Source organism: Heteronotia binoei, chromosome 14, assembly GCF_032191835.1.
Source record: "Heteronotia binoei isolate CCM8104 ecotype False Entrance Well chromosome 14, APGP_CSIRO_Hbin_v1, whole genome shotgun sequence".
Taxonomy (NCBI): Eukaryota; Metazoa; Chordata; class Lepidosauria; order Squamata; family Gekkonidae; genus Heteronotia; species Heteronotia binoei.
Window position 1 is genome coordinate 61443897 of NC_083236.1, and position 20598 is coordinate 61464494.

Below are 20598 nucleotides of genomic sequence, written 5' to 3' on the forward strand. Positions count from 1 at the left end.
CAGCTCAGTTTTGTCTGGATTCCCCCCCCACCCCCTTTCCCCTCACAGAGGTTTGCAGAACCGACTGGCAGAGAAAGTGAAGTTAAAGGGATTGCAGAGGAATACAATAAGTTTAAAACCTTGCCCAGCCTGAGGGCTAGACTCTGTTGCATAAGCTGAACTCTTGGGCAGTTCTGCCTTTGAAACACTCCAGGCAGTCCTGCTTTTGAGAAATTACTCTAATTAAATTGTCTCTTCTCATTGTTCATAAGATTCTCTCTCCCTCTTTCCCTCCCATCCTCTCTCTCTCTCCCTCCCTCCCTCTCTCTTTCAATAAGTTTCTAGCACTCCTCTAAGGCTTTGGTTTGCAAATAACAACTTGGGGGGAAAAATTGCTAATTAATACATACCAAAGGCTCCACGCCTGCAATTAAGCTTATATAGCCTCCTTTTTTAATAGGCAAGATTTATGCCTTTGACAAGTGCATAACAGTTTCTCCTGTCAAGCACACTATCCTATACAGTCAGTGTTTTGGCACCAGGGTCCAGTTTCATAGAAGACAGTTTTTTCATGGACCGGGGAGGGGGGTGGCACTTGGGTTTTTGCCTCCCCCCCCACCTGTGCTCCTGTCCCTGCCCTTCACGGGGGTCTTTAAATGGGGGGGGGGGGAGAGACTAGGCCAGTCTTGGAAGGAGAGCTGGGAAGCTGGGCTCGGAGGAGAGCACACACCAACGTGCCGTCCTACTACTCTTAGCTTCCCAGGTCAAGTCAAGTTTAGTTTAATATGGTCAGAGACCCATCCAAAAAAGAAAAGAAAAGAAAATAGGTAACAAGTGCCATTAAAAAAAAAAACCCAAGGTATACAACTGAACTTGGGCACAGTACAAAATATTACTTCCTGTGACCCAGGAAGCTGAGAGCACCATGCCTGTGTGGCCCGGTCGCTAACAGGTGATGGACCAGTACCGGTCCATGGCCCAGGGGTTGGGAACCTCTGCTATACGTGACTATCCATGCAAGCGAAAACAGCATACAAAACAACCATGCAGGAATGACCTGCAAACATTCCCTCAGCATGGAACCCATTTGCTGCCAAAAAAGCTGTCAAGATTGATTTGCAGAAGTGCCAAGCCAAGAACTGAAATGGTCCAATTCATTTATGGGCTGAATTAGCTTAGGATCCCCTTGTTCAGGACAACCAGAGAGTAAATTAACACTAAGCTGGATCTGCTCATTGTTGTGCTACAGCAGAAGAAGAAGAGTTGCAGATTTATATCCCGCTTTTCTCTCTGAATCAGAGACTCAGAGGGTGTTTTCGCACTCACCTTCAGCCGGCGCCGCGACCCTCTTGACGACGGAGGATCTGTGCTGATTTCCCACACGAAGCGCTGGAGCAACCAGAAGAGCCGCCAATTTCCGGCGCGAAGCCCGCTCAAACGTAAATCGCCAAGAAGCAGGAAAACGCTTGAGCGGGCTTCGCGCCGGAAATTGGCGGCTCTTCTGGTTGCTCCTGCGCTTCGTGTGGGAAATCAGCACAGATCCTCCGTCGTCAAGAGGGTCGCGGCGCCGGCTGAAGGTGAGTGCGAAAACACCCAGAGTGACTTACAATCTCCTATATCTTCCCAACAGACACCCTGTGAGGTGGGTGGGGCTGAGAGGGCTCTCACAGCAGCTGCCCTTTCAAGGACAACCCCTGCCAGAGCTATGGCTGACCCAAGGCCATTCCAGCAGGTGCAAGTGGAAGGAGCGGGGAATCAAACCCGGTTCTCCCAGATAAGAGTCCATACACTTTTTTTATATATAAATCAAATTTTATTATAGACTCATTATAATTCATACCTACTCCAACAGAAAAGTGTACAACAATAACAAATCAAAAACAACACAACTTTACATCTCACCTGAGTTAACATCAACTAAAGCTGATCTATCTCTTTCGAGATTAATTCATGTGTTGCCATTCCACATGTCTTAATATGTATATTTGTATGTCTATTTATATATTTTTTATTATTATTATTATTAGTAGAGGAATAATTAAGCTTAGCAATACTATCTTCCCAAACACATTTTTAAAGTTTAATACCACAAGCATTCAATATTTCCTTCTTCTTCTATAACTTCATTATTCCTTCTACTCTTAAAAAAAAATCAAAAAAAACAATAAGATTAAATTCTAACAAAATATCTCAGTCCCTGGAGACCTCAAGAGTTAAGGTCTAAAAGAGATACTTCCCTCCTTCCACCTGGACTGAATTAGCTATTGAGGGATATTACCCAATTGCTCATGCCAGCTGACCCCACCCAACCATAAATTCCGAAAGAAAAGTCTTTAGATATAAATTATAAATTTCATCAACTTTTCCATTTTCTTGTTGCTTCAGTTTCTTTTTAGATAGAATCCATACTTTCTCCGGGGGTCCGGTAAGTGAGTCGGTCCGACTACTGGGTATAGGCTCCTCCTCCTCACCACAGGGTCTTCCAATTGATCCGGAGGGGGGGGAGTGGCCTATACCTCCCAGAACTCTCCAGTTTTTTCCCGGCCCTGCATGAAGCAGGACGGCTTTCTTCTGAGCGCCTTTGGAAAAAGCGCAGGAGATCTGGACGAAGAAGAGGAACGAAGGCCGGGAGCATAGGGGTTGGTCCCCAACAAAACTGGCATAGAGGCAAGCTGTCGGAGGGCTACTCGTGAGTAGGCCCAATCGTCAGAGACGGCAGAGCCCTCTGGAGCTTCGTTTCCTCGCTGATGCGACAGGAACAGAGCAGGAGGAAAGCAGCACAAAGCCATGTGAGCCCGAAAACTGTAGCGCGGTAAGTTGCCCGGCAGTGGAAAGGGACCTGGCATGGTCGGGAAGCTCGACTGAAGAGCCCTGGGAAGAGGCATGGTGCAGACAGAATTGTCTGGAGCCCAAAACTGCGTTGCGGTGAGACGCATGGCAGTGGGGAGAAACCCTTCACGGTGGCCATTAGAGGGACCGAGGGAAGGGTGGAAGATGCCTTAAGATCCGACAGGGGGCTCAGTGAAGGCATGTTGCCTTCCATTTTATGCTCTTCCCGCCCTTTTATTTTCTTAATGCCTCTACTTTCACTTTTGTTTCCAGTGACACGTGGAGGTAACGAAATGGCAGCTAGTTCAAAGAGCAATTCCCCCAGTGAGTTCGACCTACCTCTTCTATCAGGGACACTGGCCTCTCAGCAAGAGGCTCAGAAACCAGATCTCTCAGGGGATGATGCCAAGGCAAATTTGCTGCAGTGGCTTAAGCAAGAAATGTTAAAGGAGCTGGGGCAGGACCTCCATCAGCACCTGGACTCCCCTGCTTCCTCGACACTGAAAAGGAATCAGGAGGGAAGGAAAAGAGATACCAGCCCTAGTGACTCTCTGGAATGGTGACCTAAGGGCAGATTTCGTTTAGGCTTAGATTCGCCTCTCCCAAGTTCAGCTGAGGAGTCGGAGTACTCTGATCAGCAGTCAGACAGGGAGGAAGGGGAGTTTTCAGAAGAGGAAGAACAGCCTGCTACAGTGCAATCTAGGCTTTCCCCCCTCGAATATTATTCAAAGTTGCTCCCTAAGGTTTTAAGGACCCTTAACTTTGCGGCAACTCCTAAAGAAAAGGAAGAACTGGATCCTGACCTTCCCACAGGCTCAGGGGAAATGATGCCGAAACTGAGCAGTTCTCAAACGGGTTCCTTTGCCAGCTGCCTTTTTTGCTATGGTTAAGGCAGAGTGGGAACGGCCGGCTAAACCCAAGGCCACCCAGCAAGTTTTTTCTAAGCTCTATTCCCTAATTCCGCAGGCCACTAAGAGGCTAAAGTTACCAGCAGTAGATGACCCTGTAACTAGTCTTGTCTCTAATTCGGTCCTGCCTATGGACACAGATGGTTTACCCAAGGATCCATGTGATAGAAGAATAGAGCAGGCTTTGCGCAAGGAATTTGAGGTGGCAGCCTGGGCCATTAAGGCGGCCACGACATTCTCATTGTTTGCCAGAGCAATGCGTACTTGGGCTAATAATTTAGCAGCAGCGGATAGTGGAGCTCCTAAGGAGTTCAAGGACGAGCTGAAAAAGATTGCCTTATCTGCGGCCTTTGTGGCAGATGGTTCATTAGATACCATGCAGCAAGCGGCTAGAGCCATGGCCTGTGGCGTGGCGGCTAGGCGCAACATTTGGCTTCAAAATTGGGAGGTAGATGCTGCAGCCCAGGCTAGGGTGGCAGCGGTACCCTTTAAAGGGGCCTTGTTGTTCGGTGAGGGCTTAGATAGGTATCTCATTGAGAACAGGGATAAAAAGAAGGTCCTACCTTCTAAGGGTAAAGAGGCAAAAAAGAGGAAATCTTTTCCCTCCTTTCGAGACTCCAAGAAGCCTTCTAGACCAGGTTCCTTTAGAGGAAAGTGGAACAGAATCTAAACCCTACTATTCTGGAAAGTCAGACCAGAATGCTAAACCCCTCTCAAAAAAAGGGGGATCCCAATGGCTATGCTAGTCACCAGACAACAGGGAGAATAGGGGGTCGTCTCTCTCTATTTGCAGACATCTGGAATCATTCTATTCAAGACCAGTGGGTATTGGAGGTGGTGACACAGGGCTATGCTATAGAGTTTCATTCCCTCCCTCCCAACCGCTTTTGTTGGGTCCCGCGGAAGCGGGATCTGGCCGCTCACAGAGCAATGTTGTCAGCCATTCAGGATTTAGTGGATATCAGGGCTGCGGAGTTAGTCCCAACACCCCAACAGGGGCTGGGAGTTTATTCAGTAATTTTCTTAGTGCCAAAGAAGAATGGGGAGTTCAGAACCATTCTGAATCTGAAATGGCTCAATAAGTTCGTACAAACGAAACATTTCAAGATGGAGACCTTATGGTCAGTGTTGCTAGCCATTCAGCTGCAGGATTTCCTGGCCTCCAAGAAGAGGACAGGTTCTTCACCGAAAGCAGAGATGTAAAAGCAGAAGGGACCGATGCGCTCAGTGGCGAGTGGCCGACAGAGCTACTGTATGCCTTCCCACCCACTCCACTATTGCCCAGGGTGATTCAGACGGTAGTGGAGCTAAGGGCAGAGATGGTGTTTGTGGCTCCTTTCTGGCCAAGACGGGCGTGGTTTCAGGAACTACTGAGGCTGTCAGTTCAACCCCCTTGGTGACTGCCAAGGAGGGACGATCTCTTGACTCAGGGCAACATGTCACATCCTCAGCCGGACCTGTTACAGTTGACAGTCTGGAGGTTGAGCAGTTGCAACTTGAAGGTCTAGGTTATGCCAAGAGGGTGGTGGACACTATGTTGGCATCACGTAGATTCTCCACTAACAGAGTGTATAACACCACTTGGAAGGTTTTCTCTTAGTGGTAGGCCCAGCAGGGGTGGGATCCATTGAAGGTGAAGGTTCAAGGTGTTCTTTGCTTCCTACAGGAGGGGGCGGACAAGGGGCTTTCCACTAGTACACTGTGGCGTCAAGTGGCAGCCATCTCTGCTATCCAAGGGGTGCGGGGGCGTAAGGCTTTGTCCATGCATCCGCATATTAGGCGTTTTTTGAGGGGTACTGCACTTCTCAAACCGCCACAGGTTCATAGGTTCCCTTCATGGAAGTTGAATGTAGTGCTGAATGCCTTGTGTAGACATCCCTTTGAGCCTATGGCATCATGTGGGATTAAAGAACTGACTTTAAAATCACTCTTTCTAGTGGGAATCACCACAGCACGTAGGGTGTCTGAGTTACGGGCCCTGTTGATAAGGAACCCTGTGACTTTCATAATGATAAGGTTGTGCTTAGACCAGACCCATCTTTCATCCCTAAAGTTAATTCTATTTTTCATAGATCTCAGGAGTTGGTGCTTCCAAATTTTTGCCCCAATCCTAAGTCTCCCAAGGAAAGGGAGTTGCACTGTCTAGATGTTAAGAGGGCACTTAGTTTTTATATTGAATGTACAAAAGACTGGAGAAAGTCTGACTCCTTGTTTGTGTCTTTCAGTAAAGGGTCACAGGGGCGACAGGTTTCCACTTAGTAGATGGCTGCGGGAATTTATTTTACTGGCTTACAAGGCCCAAGGTCAAATCCCTCCAGATGGGATCACGGATCACTCTTTGAGGGGTTCTGCTACATCAGCAGTGTATAGGTCCTTTCCTTCCTTGGAAGCTGTGTGTAAGGCAGCAACTTGGAGGTCGGTGCATACTTTTACCAAGCACTATAAGGTAGATAAGTGGGCTTTGGCAGAGGTTGCCTTTGGGAGGCGTGTGCTGCAAAATGCACTTTAAACAGGGAAGCCGGTCCCGCCCAGGGATGTACAGCTTGGTTACGTCCCAGTAGTCGGACCAACCCACTGACCAGACCACCGGAGAATGGAAGATTTGTATCACTTACCGTGAAGCTTCCTTCTCGGTGGACTGGCAGTGGGTCGGTCCGGCCCGCCCTTTGGTGGTTGAACAGCTTCCTGGGTTTTGAGATGGATTCTGGAGCTTGTTCCTTCCTTTGGAATAAGTTACTGTACTGTGGTTTGTAATGCTCTAGTTCAATTATCCATTCTGTATGGTACATTGGAGCATAATAAAATTGTTCTCCTCATTTACTTGGTACTAGAGTATGTTTATTGGGGAGGATTTGGAAGTTATTTTCTATAGGGGGATGCGGTTTGGATACAACTGGAGAGTTCTGGGAAGTATAGGCCACTCCCCCCCTCTGGATCAATTGGAAGACCCGACCCTGTGATGAGGAGGAGGAGCCTATACCCTGTAGTCGGACCGACCCACTGCCAGTCCACCGAGAAGGAAGCTTCACGGTAAGTGATACAAATCTTCCGTTCTTCCAAGTTTACATGATCTTCCTCAATACAAGTATGAGTTGTCCTTAAAGAGACGAGAGGAGAGCATTCCTTTCTCTTGTTTACTCTTGATGCAGGGGAGGAGGGAGTTAACTTGGAGAGTAATAATTCACCCGAGGCTGCATCATATGCTGTATATGAAGTGGAGCCTTTTTGGACGTATAATTTGCCTGATTGTAGCCATTTATATTTAATTTTTAAGTCCCGCAGTTTGGCAGTTATATCCTTGAGGTCTCTTCTGAATCTTAAAAATTCAGGAGGGAGATCTGGAAAGACCTGAATCTTTAACCCCTGATAGTCCAAGCTCCCCTCTCCCTGGCCTCTGCAAAGACTCTTTGCCTCATTTGATAGTCCTTAAACTGCACCAAAATATCTCTAGTATAAGACAAATTGTCTTCACATACCTTGCTGACAAGATATACTTTTTGAATGAGTGGGAGAACTTCGGCCTCCAGGTAAGTTGCTTCAGCAAGCCAATTTGCCATAAGTACATAAAAGTCCATTTCAGCTTCCTCATCAGATTTAAAACCTCTAAACTTTAAACACAGCTCCCGGTTACGAAAGTCCATTATTAAAACCCGTTCCCTCGTCCATGCATCTGCTGTTATTTCAGATATTCTCCCTTCACACTCTTGAGCTCTTTTTAAAGCTTCTTGTGCTGTCTGGGTAACTTGTTTATAAGAATAATTCATCCAGATGCTGACACAATGGTTGTAACATAGAGGTTATGTCCTCTCGTATTTCTTGTCTTAACTTAGTCATTGCCTGCGTCAATAAATTCAATGTGAGAGGACATCCTCCAGCTGGTTCCTCGTATCTCTCCAACCTTGTGTGGGAGGTGGATGGCAATTCCAAGAAGTCAGTTAAAAGCTGAACGCTTTTTTCCTTCTGTTTACACTTTTTCACCCCTTTAGGAGGCATCTCTCAAAGATTCAAAAAATATAATTTAAAGGGGTAAAAAGAATATAACTTTGGAGCCAGCTGGGCGAGTGTTAGGCAAAGGCTCTTGACCGGATATTGGTCAAAGCCACTCCCCCGAGTCCACACACTTAACCACTACGCCAAACTGGCTCTCTCATCTTTCATGCCTTGGATTTCCATGGACAGCAAAACAGCACACGGAATCCACAGCCTTCACTCTGTAGGACCTGAGCAAGGTTTTGGAAGACATTCATTCATAAGGTCGCCATAAGTCAAGAATGACTTGACAACACTCATACACACATAATTGCACAATGGTTCAACCTGCTTCTCTCCCCAGCATACACACAAAGAGAGGCAGGAGACAGAACATCATTGGGCTCCGCGCATGGGCCAGCAGCTAATCAGGTGCCTCCCTCACTAGCCATGTGTGCCCCTCCCTAGCCTGAGTGTTTGCAGGAAAGATGAAGACATGGTCTGATTTGCCCCATCCTTCTAAGAACGAAAGCTTTTAGACAGTTTTAGGAAAAGGGAACAAAAGGGAAGTGTGGGAACAAATCCCAAATCTGTTTACGTGCAAGCAGTCAAATATCCTGATGGTTATCTCTTTCCTACATGTGCAAAATGTTGTTTGACTGCTAAGTCCAGCGTGCACGAGTCCAGGCACACCTTCAGCCACCGCACTCTAGCCAGGTGTGGGACTCAAGTGGGAGAGGAGGTACCACCGTGCTGTAAGATGGTGGGGTGGAAACCTCGGCAGTGGCATCACAACAGGCGAACATCTGCTCTTCCTTCCTCTCGCCTTCCTTCATTGGGGCAGAGGTGGGGAAGGCCAGCCAGGTGAGAATGCTGTCAGTGACAGCGTTGGGGCTTCAGGCACTGCTTGCCATGCCTCGTGCCCCCCGCCCCTTCGGAGCGCTAGTCAATCTGGGATTGCCCAGTGGCCAGGCCGCTTGTCCATGTGCAATTAGGGTTGACAGGTTTCCCAGCCCCTTGGGAACCAGCAGGGATCGGGAATAAGGTTGCCAGAACCTGGTTGGGAAACTCCTGGGTATTTGAAGGTGAAACCTGGGGAGGGCAGGGACCTCAGTGGGGGTACAAAGTCTTCTGATGAGCTGTAATTCCAGGGGGTTTCCATGTCCCACCTGGAGGCTGGTTGCCCTAGCAGCAAGTCCTTCCAATGTCTACAACAATTGGTGGCTTACAACTAGGCCTCATTTGGGGCAGGAGCTCACAGGAGTGGAGTTCTGGTACCTCTAAAGTTTATTGGGCTCCTTCTTTCATACCCTCCCCCCTCACCAATACTTGCTTCTGGGCTCCATCGTTCAAACCCCCTGTGAGAATTTTGCTGAACTGTAAGATTTGGCCAACTTTCTAATATCCCCCCCCCCAAAAAAAAATAAGGAAATAACCAAAACATATAAAGCAGACAGATGGAAATCTTCATCATGCCACTGCGGCCACATGGGAGAAAGTGAGAGAGCCAGTTTGGTGTCGTGGTTAAGTGTGCGGACTCTTATCTGGGAGAACCGGGTTTGATTCCCCACTCCTCCACTTGCAGCTGCTGGAATGGCCTTGGGTCAGCCATAGCTCTCTTATCTGGGAGAATGGGGTTTGATTCCCCACCCCTCCACTTACAGCTGCTGGAATGGCCTTGGGTCAGCCATAGCTCTGGCAGAGGTTGTCCTTGAATGGGTGGTTGAAAGAGCCAGTTTGGTGTCGTGGTTAAGTGTGCGGACTCTTATCCGGGAGAACCGGGTTTGATTCCCCACTTCTCCAGTTGCAGCTGCTGGAATGGCCTTGGGTTAGCCGTAGCTCTAGTAGGGGTGTTCTTTGAAAGGGCAGCTGCTGTGAGAGCCCTCTCAGCCCCACCCTCCTCACAGGGTGTCTGTTGTGGGGGAAGAAGATAAAGGAGATTGTAAGCTGCTCTGAGAGTCTGATTCAGAGAGAAGGGCCGGGTATAAGTCTACGGTGGTCAGTGGCGGCAGTAATTTAAACGGTATGAGAGGGAGTGAGATTTTATTATGACAATTCTAATTCAAGAAGCATTTGAAGGTAGATGTTGTGCTGGTGTAATTGAGTACACCTTCTGATGTTATCAGGGGTGCATGGCATAGGCAAATGAGTTGTGCTATAAGCTCCGGCACCTCTTTTTCTACAAAACGACCCCTGCTTACAACAACCTTGCTGGTGAAGGTCTGAAGCCATGGCTGAATGAAGACTGCAGCAGTAGTGCAATAGATAACAACGCATGGATCTTTCCAGAGGCAGACAGACGTCGAGCTAGAAAGTGATAGATGTGAAAAATAGAGCTTGGTCAGCGGTATGAAAGACCGAACTGTTTAAACTTGCTTTCAACAGTTCAAGGGAGGCGGCTGCTATTCCGCAGCGTTGACAATCTAACCGAAACCAATATTAACAGCATCGTAAAATGTTTTTTAAATTGTATTTTATCATTTACAAATTGTATTAATATATGTTTGAAAGGCCAACGCCATGCTGGGAATTATTCGGAAGGGAATTGAACGCAACTCAGCCAGTATCATAATGCCCCTGTACCAATCGATGGTGCGGTCTCATTTGGAATACTGTGTGCAATTCTGGTCACCGCACCTCCAAAAGGATTGGAAAGAGTGCAGAAAAGGGCAACTAGAATGATTCAAGGGTTGGAACACTTTCCCTATGAAGAAAGGTTAAAACGCTTGGGGCTCTTTAGCTTGGAGAAACTCGACTGCGGGGTGACATGATAGAGGTTTACAAGATTATGTGTGGGATGGAGAAAGTAGAGAAAGAAGTACTTTTCTGCCTTTCTCGCAATACAAGAATTCAAGGGCATTCGATGAAATTGCTGAGCAGTCAGGTTAAAACAGATAAAAGGAAGTACTTCGCCAAAGGGTGATTAACATGTGGAATTCACTGCCACAGGAGGCGGTGGCGGCTACAAGCATAGCCAGCTTTAAGAGGGGATTGGATAAAAATATGGAGCAGAGGTCCATCTGTGGCTATTAGCCACAGTATGTATATATATATATATATATATATATATATATATATATGTGTGTGTGTGTGTGTGTGTGTGTGTGTGTGTATGTGTGTGTATACATACATACACACACATACATATATTGGCCACTGTGTGACACAGAGTGTTGGACTGGATGGGCCATTGGCCTGATCCAACATCACTTCTCTTATGTTCTTATGTTCTAATTGATTGTTAGCTGCCCTGAGTCTGCTTGCGGAGAGGGGGGGATAAAAGTCTAAAATAACAACAACAACAACTGTATCTGTAGAGCACTAAATAATATATAATAACCGGGTAGAATTCTAGCAGGAGCTCCTTTGCATATTAGGCCACACACCTCTGATGTAGCCAATCCTCCAAGAGCTTACAAAAAAGAGCCTTGTAAGCTCTTGGTGGATTGGCTACATCAGGGGTGTATGGCCTAATATGCAAAGGAGCTCCTGCTAGAATTCCACCCCTGTATAATAATATAAATGAATGTAGCGCAAAACAATAATCAGGCACATTGACGTGCATCTTGGACTTTGAGTGGCTGTAAATCTGTATGAAAATGGTTTTTATCATATATTTTGTCTTTTAAACTCATGTTGTTTTTAATTATTGGTAGCCACCCTGAGCCCGCTAAGAGAGGGCAGGATATAAATATGATTAAATAAATAAATATTCAGAGGACTTCATCCAGCAAATAAAGGGTGGAGCAAAGAATAGGCATTTTGTACTGGCTTGAGAAATTCCTGGAGATTGGTTGAATAGCCTAGGGAAGGGCAGCGTTTGGGGAGGGGAACAGGTCCAGTAGCGATGCAATGTGGCTATTAGCCACAGTGTATTGTTGGAACTCTCTGTCTGGGGCAAGTGATGCTCTGTATTCTTGGTACTTGGGAGGGGCAACAAGGTGAGGACTTCTAGTGTCCTGGCCACGCTGGTGGACCTCCTGATGGCACCTGGGTTTCAGCCACTGTGTGACACAGTGTATTGGACTGGATGGGCCATTGGCCTGATCCAACATGGCTTCTCTTATGTTCTTTTGTCTGGGAAGTAATGCTCTGTATTCTTGGTGCTTGGAGGCAACAGTGGGAGGGCTTCTGGAGTTCTGGCCCCACTGGTGGACCTCCTGATGGCACCTGGGTTTTGGCCATTGTGTGACACAGTGTGTTGGACTGGATGGGCCATTGGCCTGATCCAACATGGCTTCTCTTATGTTCTTATATCTGTGGCAGTGATGCTCTGTTCTTCTTGGTGCTTGGGGGGGGGGGCAACAGTGGGAGGGCTTGTGGAGTTCTGTCCTGCTGGTGGACCTCCTGATGGCACCTGGGATTTTTGGCCACTGTGTGACACAGAGTGTTGGACTGGATGGGCCATTGGCCTGATCTGACATGGCTTCTCTTATGTTCTTATGATGTCCTCCTATTTTCCTAGAATCTTTGGTTTTCCACAGAGGGCCCTCTTCCAAAAGTGGCTGTTTCCTCCTAAGGAACTGATCTCTGTACTCTGGAAAACAGTTATAATTCCAGGACAACTCCAGGCCCCACCTGGAGGATGGCAAGCCTATCACAGCTTCCTTCATCCACACCAGTCTTTTTTTTTTTCCTCCCATGCTTGCTTTATGGTTTATCAAATATATCATGGGTTTCCTTCATCCAGAAGTCATGCAAAAAGTGTTCGTCTAGCAAGGGCATTGGATATCCACGACTCATAAATTCTTTTGATTTCTGTCCAGCAGTTGATTTTGACTGCTCTTAGGTCAACAAGGGAGTTTCTCTCAACTCTGCCAGGCCCTGTAGACCGGAAGGTCAACTCTTAAATTGTAATTGGATAGGCTATTAAACAAACCATGATTTGAGTGACCCAGGCTTTGTCATTGTTCAGTCGCGACCCCATGGATAAAGTCACACCAGGCCCTCCTGTCTTCCACCATCCTCCAAAGTCTGCTCAAATTCGTGTTTGTTACATCAGTAACGCTGTCCAGCCCTCTCATCTTTTGCCGTCCCCTTCTTCTTTTGCCTTCTGTCTTTCCCAGCATCAGGATCTTCTCCAGAGAGTGCTCCCTTCTCATTTGGTGGCCAAAGTATTTGAGCTTCAGCTTCAGCCTCTGACCTTCCAGGGAACAGAAAGGGTTGATTTCCCTTAGGACTGACTGATTGGATCTTCTTGCAGTCCAAGGGACTCTCAAGAGTCTTCTCCAGCACCACATCTCAAAAGCATCTATTCTTCTGCGCTCAGCCTTCCTTATGGTCCAGCTCTCACAGCCATACGTTACCCAGGCTAGCCTACTCTTAGCCCATCTCAGAAGTTAAGCGGAGTTGGCCCTAGTTAGTGCTTGGATGGGAGACGACCAAGGTGTTGGATATTGCAACTGTGTGTGTAAGAGGATGTGGGAGGGAAAGGGTTAAGACCAGGGCTTTTTTTGTAGCAGGAACTCCTTTGCATATTAGGCCACGCACCCCTGATGTAGCCAATCCTCCTGGAGCTTACAGTAAGTCCTGTACTAAAAGCCCTGCAAACTCTTGGAGGATTGGCTACATCAGGGATGTGTGGCCTAATATGCAAAAAAGGTTCCTGCTACAAAAAAAAAAAACTGGTTAAGAGATTTCTGTCACTTGGGTACACTTGGTCATTGGTAGTGTTGCCAGATCTGTGCTGGAAAATACCTGGAGACTCTGGGGGGTGGATCTGGGAGAGGGTGGGGTTTGGGGAGGGGAGGGGCCTCAAGAAGAAGATATTGGATTTATATCCCACCCTTCACTCTGAATCTCAGAGTCTCAGAGCAGTTTACAATCTCCTTTACCTTCCTCCCCCACCACAGACGCTCTCTCTCTCTCTCTCTCTCTCTCTCTCTCGGCTTGGCTTCGCGAACAAAGATTTAAGAAGGGTGCAATAGTCCACGTTTGCTGCAGGCTCGCTGGTGGCTGACAAGACCAATGTGGGACAGGCAGGTCCGGCCACAGCGGCTGCAGGGAAAAGTCTGATTTAGGGTTGGTCCTGTAGCAGTGCGATTCTTCCTCAATCTCCTTTTGTCCTCAAGACCAGCTATGCGTGCGTTCTCAAAGGAAGAGACAGCCTGGTGGATGGTGTGCCTCCATGCTTTGCGATCTGAGGCTAGGTCAGACCACTGGTGATGGTTGATGTGACAGGTGCTAAGGGATTTCTTCAAGGAGTCCTTGTACCTCTTCTTTGGTGCCCCTCTATTTCGATGGCCGGTGGAGAGTTCGCCATACAGGGCAATCTTGGGAAGGCGGTGGTTTTCCATCCTAGAAATATGCCCTGCCCAGCGCAGCTGCGTCTTCAACAGCAGTGCCTCGATGCTGGTAACCTCTGCCCGCTTGAGGACTTCAGTGTTGGTCACAAAGTCACTCCAGTGGATGTTGAGGATGGTGCGAAGGCAGCGCTGATGAAAGCGCTCAAGGAGTCGCAGGTGATGACGGTATAAAACCCACGATTCGGAGCCATAGATGAGGGTTGTCATCACAACCGCTTTGTAAACATTGATCTTTGTGCCTTTTTTCAGATGCTTGTTGCTCCACACTCTTTTGTGCAGTCGGCCACCACAGACACTCTATGAGGAAAGGAGCTCTCTAGGAGCTGAGAGAGCTCTCCCAGAAGCTGTCCTTTCAAGGACAACTCTGTGAGAGCTATGGCTAACCCAAGGCCATTCCAGCAGCTGAAAGTGGAGGAGGGGGGAATCAAACTCAGTTCTCCCAGATAAAAGTTTACACACTTTACCACTACACCAAACTGGCTCTTTCAACCACCCTTTCAAGGACAACCTCTGCCAGAGCTATGGCTGACCCAAGGCCATTCCAGCAGGTGCCAGTGGAGGAGTGGGGAATCAAACCCAGATCTGGTTTTCCCAGATAAGAGTTTGCACACTTTACCACTACACCAAACTGGCTCTCAATGGTGCAATGCCATAGAGCCCACCCTTCCAAGCAGCCAGTTTCTTCAGGGGAGCTGATCTCCACCAGCTGAAGATCAGTTGTAAAAATGGGAGACCTCCAGGCCCCACCTGGAGGCTGGCAACCCTAGGTTGGTTTCACCCCCTCATGGGTGAGATGTCGAGCCTCTTTGACCGTTGCTTGCCTTCTGTGTTTCATCTTATACAGGACCCCATCTCTCTCTTACCTGGGCTTGGTAACCTTGTTTGAAGCGAATCTGTTCACAACAAGTTAAATGTACCGACGTGAACATGTCATGTCAAATGTGCTTCTGTTTTTGGAAGTAAAATCTCTTTCTCTTGTTGTCGTTGGAGTCAGAACATCTTTGTAAGTCGTTTGAACGGAGCTTGGAAACAAGGAGGATTGGGGATAGTGTGTAAAGTTTCTGTACCTCTAAGATAATTTTTTTCCCCATTTAACCCAATACAAGGAAGTCCAGGGTTGCTACAAAGAGATAGACAATGGCGAGCCATCTCTGTTGTCTCTTGTCTTGAAAACCCCTTGAATGGTGGTCATAGGTTGGCTGTGTTTGCATGGCTGTTTCCACCACCACCACCATGAAGGACAAGTTCATATATGGTAACACCAGGCAGTTATGCGGTTGCCAATCCCCAGGTGGGGGCAGGGGATCCCCCGGTTTGGAGGCCCTCCCCCCGCTTCAGGGTCATCAGAAAGCGGGGGGGGGGGGGGGGAGGGGAGGGAAATGTCTGCTGGGAACTCTGTTATTCCCTAGGAAGATTTATTCCCATAGAAAATCATGGAAAATTGATCTGCGGGTATCTGGGGCTCTGTGGGGGCTGTTTTTTTTGAGTAGAGGTACCAAATTTTCAGTATAGCATCTAGTGCCTCTCCCCAAAATACCCTCCAAGTTTCAAAAAGATTGGACCAGGGGGTCCAATTCTATGAGCCCCAAAAGAAGGTGCCCCTATCCTTCATTATTTCCTTTGGAAGGAAGGCATTGAAAAGGTGTGCCGTTCCTTTAAATGTGATGGCCAGAACTCCCTTTGGAGTTCAATGATGCTGGCCACAGCCTTGATTTTGACTCTACCCCTAATGTCTCCTGGCTCCACCCCCAAAGTCTCCTGGCTCCACCCCCAAAGTCCCCAGATATTTCTTGAATTGGACTTGGCAACCTTAGTTATGTGTAGGAAATTAGATATCAGACCTGGAACTGGTATTTCTTAACTGTGGTTGGAGGTCATTTTGGAAGCACAAGAAGTAATTAGCAAGAATACCTCTGAGCTAACTACAAATCAACCACAAGCAGACCTATTCTATCTAAAATTAAAGACTTTATTACATGTTTATCTTGTTCTTCGCGGAGTTCAGGGTTGTCCTACTACAAGGGTGTCAAATTCATTTGTTATGAGGGCCGGATCTGACATAAATGAGACCTTGTTAGGCCAGGCCATGTCAGGCTGGGCCATGTGTGCACCTATTTATGATTAGGTAGCACAGATATAAACTTTATAAAGGACACAGACAAACACAAGTAAAGGTTTTTATGGGGGAAAAAAACTTAAAACATGTTTAAAACATTAGCACTGTTGGTCTTAAAGGTGCTTTCTTTGTATCTCTCCCATGCGATCCAGAGAACTGGGCAAAGGAAACTCTGGCTCTTTTTTTTCTTCCCCAGGGAATAAGGAAGGTGAGGAGACTTAGCCAACAGAAGGAAAAGAGGCTTAGCTCAGTAGCTCTGCTATGTGATTGAGAGAGCCTGGCAAAGCAAGCTATCCCTCCCCTCCCTTCCTCCCCAAGGGAGGAGCCTCAGCCAATGGAGAAAATAGAGGTTTTGCTCTGTAGCTCCTGTGCTGTTGAGCAAGCCCGGCAGAGCAAGCTGTGAGGCAGAAGGAAGCAAGAGAGAGGGAGAAGGAAGCAGATGACAGTCAGTTGCTCCAGGGCCTGATAGGAGTCCTCTGAAGCCCTGGTTCGACCACCAGGCCACATGTTCGACATCCCTGTCCTAATAGATATTTTAATCCTCTCAACAACCCTTTGAGGTAGATCAGGTTGAGCAAGAGGGACTGGTCCAAGGGTCATGCAAACAGCTTTATGGCAGAGGGGAATTTGAGAATGGGTAACCCTGTACCTAGGGCTGCCAAGTCCCCCCGACACATGGGGGATCCCCCAGTTTCTGGCACTCCCCTCCGGTATTAGCCAGCTGGCTGGCAGGGGAGAGTGACTGCCCAAAACAGAACATGCCTACCTCTCCCGGAAGTGACATAGGCATGTTGATGACATTGGAGTGGTGTGCTCTGGTTTTGGTGCAAAACTCAATGGTAGAATTAGCTTCAAAACAGAGTTTTGCCCCAAAACCTGCGTGTCACCCCTGTTGCCACCGACTTGGCTATCACTTCCAGGTGAGGTGGGCACATTGCATTTAGGAAGGTCACTCTCCCAGAGTGTTCCCGTAAGCCCCCCGCCATCTTGTTCTTTAGACCTGGCAACGCTACTTGTACTTAATCTAATTCTCTTAACCAGGGGTCATTTTGTAGAAAAATAGGTGGTGGAGCTCATTAGCATATACCTCCCCCCCCACCCCGCCAAAGGCAACTCGATGCAAGAAAGATCCAGAGATCCAGCTAGAGTTGCCAATCCCCAGGTGGGGGCAGGGGATCCCCTGGTTTGGAGGCCCTCCCCCCGCTTCAGGGTCATCAGAAAGCGAGGGGAGGGGAGGGAAATGTCTGCTGGGAACTATGTTATTCCATATGGAGATTTATTCCCATAGAAAATAATAGAGAATTGATCCACAGGTATCTGAAGCTCTGGGGGGGGGCTGTTTTTTGGGGTATAGTCACAAAATTTTCTGTATAGCATCTAGTGCCTCTCCCCAAAATACCTCCCAAGTTTCAAAAAGATTGGACCAGGGGGTTCAATTCTATGAGCCCCAAAAGAAGGTACCCCTATCCTTCATTATTTCCTAAGGAAGGAAGGAATTGAAAAGGTGTGCCGTCCCTTTAAATGTGATGGCCAGAACTCCCTTTGGAGTTCAATTATGCTTGTCACAGCCTTGATCTTGGCTCCACCCCCAAAGTCTCCTGGCTCCACCCCCAAAGTCTCCTGGCTCCACTCCCAAAGTCCCCAGATATTGGACTTGGCAACCCTAGATCCAGCCAGCCCAAGCAGGCCTCGCTCACCTGCTGAATCTGAGGCCTGCTCTTAACACCCACACCACTTTGTGTGGCTTCCTCAGGCAGACATAGTGTCACGGATGGGCTTTGAACATAACAGTCCTAGTTTCAGATCACTCAATGCTCCAGGGAGCTCTCTTGGCCCAACCCCTGTGACTTGTCTTAACCTACCTCACAGAGTTGGCATTGCTTGACAGTGTAGAAGGTCCACGGTTCAGTGGATCACATCTCCAATCCAGTGGCCCCTCTTAAGACCAACAAAGTTTAATTCCGAAGAAGGGTGCATGCTAGGGTTGCCAAGTCCAATTCAAGAAATATCTGGGGACTTTGGGGGTGGAGCCAGGAGACATTAGGGGCAGAGCCAGGAGCAAGGGTGTGACAAGCATAAATGAACTCCAAGGGAGTTCTGGCCATCACATTTAAAGGGATGGCACACCTTTTCAATTCCTTCCTTCCATAGGAATTAATGAAGGATAGGGGCACCTTCTTTTGGGGCTCATAGAATTGGACCCCCTGGTCCAATCTTTTTGAAACTTGGGGAGTATTTTGGGAAGAGGCACTAGATGCTATACTGAAAATTTGGTGCCTCTACCCCAAAAAACAGTCCCCCCAGAGCCCCAGATACCCGCAGATCAATTTTCCATGATTTTCTATGGGAATAAATCTCCATAGGGAATAATAGAGTTCCCAGCAGACATTTCCCTCCCCTCCCCCTGCTTTCTGACGACCCTGAAGCGGGGGGGAGGGCCTCCAAACCAGGGGATCCTCTGCCCCCACCTGGGGATTGGCAATCCTAGTGCATGCACACGAAAGCTGACACCCGGAATTAAACTTGGTTTGTCTTAAAAGTGCCACGGGTCTCAAACTTTGTTCTCTAGCTTCAGAACAACACGACACCCCGCCTGAATCTATCTGCAGTTCAAACACTCGCTAGGGCTGCCAACTCTAGGTTGGGAAGTACCTGGAGATTGTAGGGGTGGAACCTGAGGAGAGTGGGGTTTGGGGAGGGTCAGGTCTAATGCCATAGAGGCCACCTTCCAAAATGGGCATTTTCTCCAGGTGAACCGATCTCTGTCACCTGGAGATCAATTGTAATCTTGGGAGATCTCCGGTCCCCAATTGGAGGCTAGGAAACCTAAACACTCCCTAGCTACCAGTCTGGGAAAGGTCTTTTGTCTGAAATCTTCTGCAGACATAGGGCACTTTCTCACACATTAAATAACGCACTTTCAATCCACTTTTCATGCCCTTTGCAACTGGATTTTGCAGTGTGCAATGGCAAAACCCATTTGCGGACGGTCACTGAAGTGGATTGAAACTTCATGATTTCGCACGTGTGAAAGCAAGAATCGACTTCGTGCATGAAATTGACTCACCCTGAATCAGGTCCCATTAATGTTGAGGGAAAATGGTATAAAAACGAATTAAACAAAATAAATCAATGCGTTATGCAGGGGACTTAAAATGCAAGCAGTCCTCAATGCACAATACATGGATATCTCAAAGTTGATGATGTATGAACAGGGTTTGTTTTGTAGTAGGAGCTCCTCTGCATATTAGACCACACACCCCTGATGTAGCCAATCCTCCAAGAGCTTACAAGGCTCTTCTTACAGGGCCTACTGTAAGCTCCAGGAGGATTGGCTATATCAGGGGGTGTGGCCTAATATGCAAAGAAGTTCCTGCTACCAAAAAAAAACCTGTGTATGAACAAAATCATAGTCACAGTGAACAAGAACAAATGTGCTTCAGCCCTTTGGGGTTCCTTCAGTGTCACCAGCGGTGACAAATACAAACACATGCACACCAAGAACAAGTGTTGATATACTATGTCAAACTGGGTGTTGATTAATTCACATTTTGTTCCTGGTGGCCAAATACAGATGTTATTAAGTGCACAGATTTTGTTCCATGATTTTCATGCTCACACTTTTATTTTAAATGCATAACTGTAAATTTTTTCTAATTTTGACAGTTTGTTTCATCACAACGTGTGTATAAGTATACATCAACCAGCGATCCGACTGGTTTGAAGACCCCTAGGGCTGAAACGCGTTTGTTCTTGTTTGCTGTGATTGTTCTCTTGTTTGCACATCATCAACTTTGGGATATTCATATATATTGCATATTGTATATTGCATATTGTGTACTGAGGACTAAGTCCAATGGCTTTCAGCCTAGAGGGTAAATTCAATTCCTTTGTTTGTACATTTGCATTTTAAGTGCACTGTATAATATATTGATATATTTTTATATTGTTCCTGATCAGTTTTCGAAGTTCCTCATGTTTGGGCTGGGGTTTTCCCCACCTTTTGTTGTTGTTGTTGTTGTTGTATCAGTCTGAATCAGATTTATTTTAGAAGAAGAAGAAGAATTGCAGATTTATACCCCGCCCATCTCTCTGCATCAGAGTCTCAGAGCGGCTCACAATCTCCTTTCCCTTCCTCCCCCACAACAGACACCCTGTGAGGTGGGTGGGGCTGAGAGGGCTCTCACAGCAGCTGCCCTTTCAAGGACAACCTCTGCCAGAGCTATGGCTGACCCAAGGCCATTCCAGCAGCTGCAAGTGGAGGAGTGGGGAATCAAACCCAGTTCTCCCGGATAAGAGTCCACACACTTAACCATTACACCAGACTGGCGCTCATTTATTTATTTATTTAACAGACAGACAGACTGACCTTTATTGGCATATCAAAAGTAAAAAACATGTTGCATATTTTTTTTAAGAAATAGCAGTCAAAACAATTGTAAAACCGGCCAAAACTAAATTAATCAGTTAATAGTTTTCCTAATTCAGATTA

The 20598-nt window shown here is 47.3% G+C and overlaps 1 protein-coding gene across 1 annotated transcript in view; it reads left to right on the forward strand.

Moving 5' to 3' along the window:
* The window catches only part of HSD17B2 (hydroxysteroid 17-beta dehydrogenase 2), a 62961-nt gene that overhangs the window by 1259 nt on the left and 41104 nt on the right, over window positions 1–20598 (forward strand). The gene's annotated exons all lie outside the window — the stretch shown is intronic.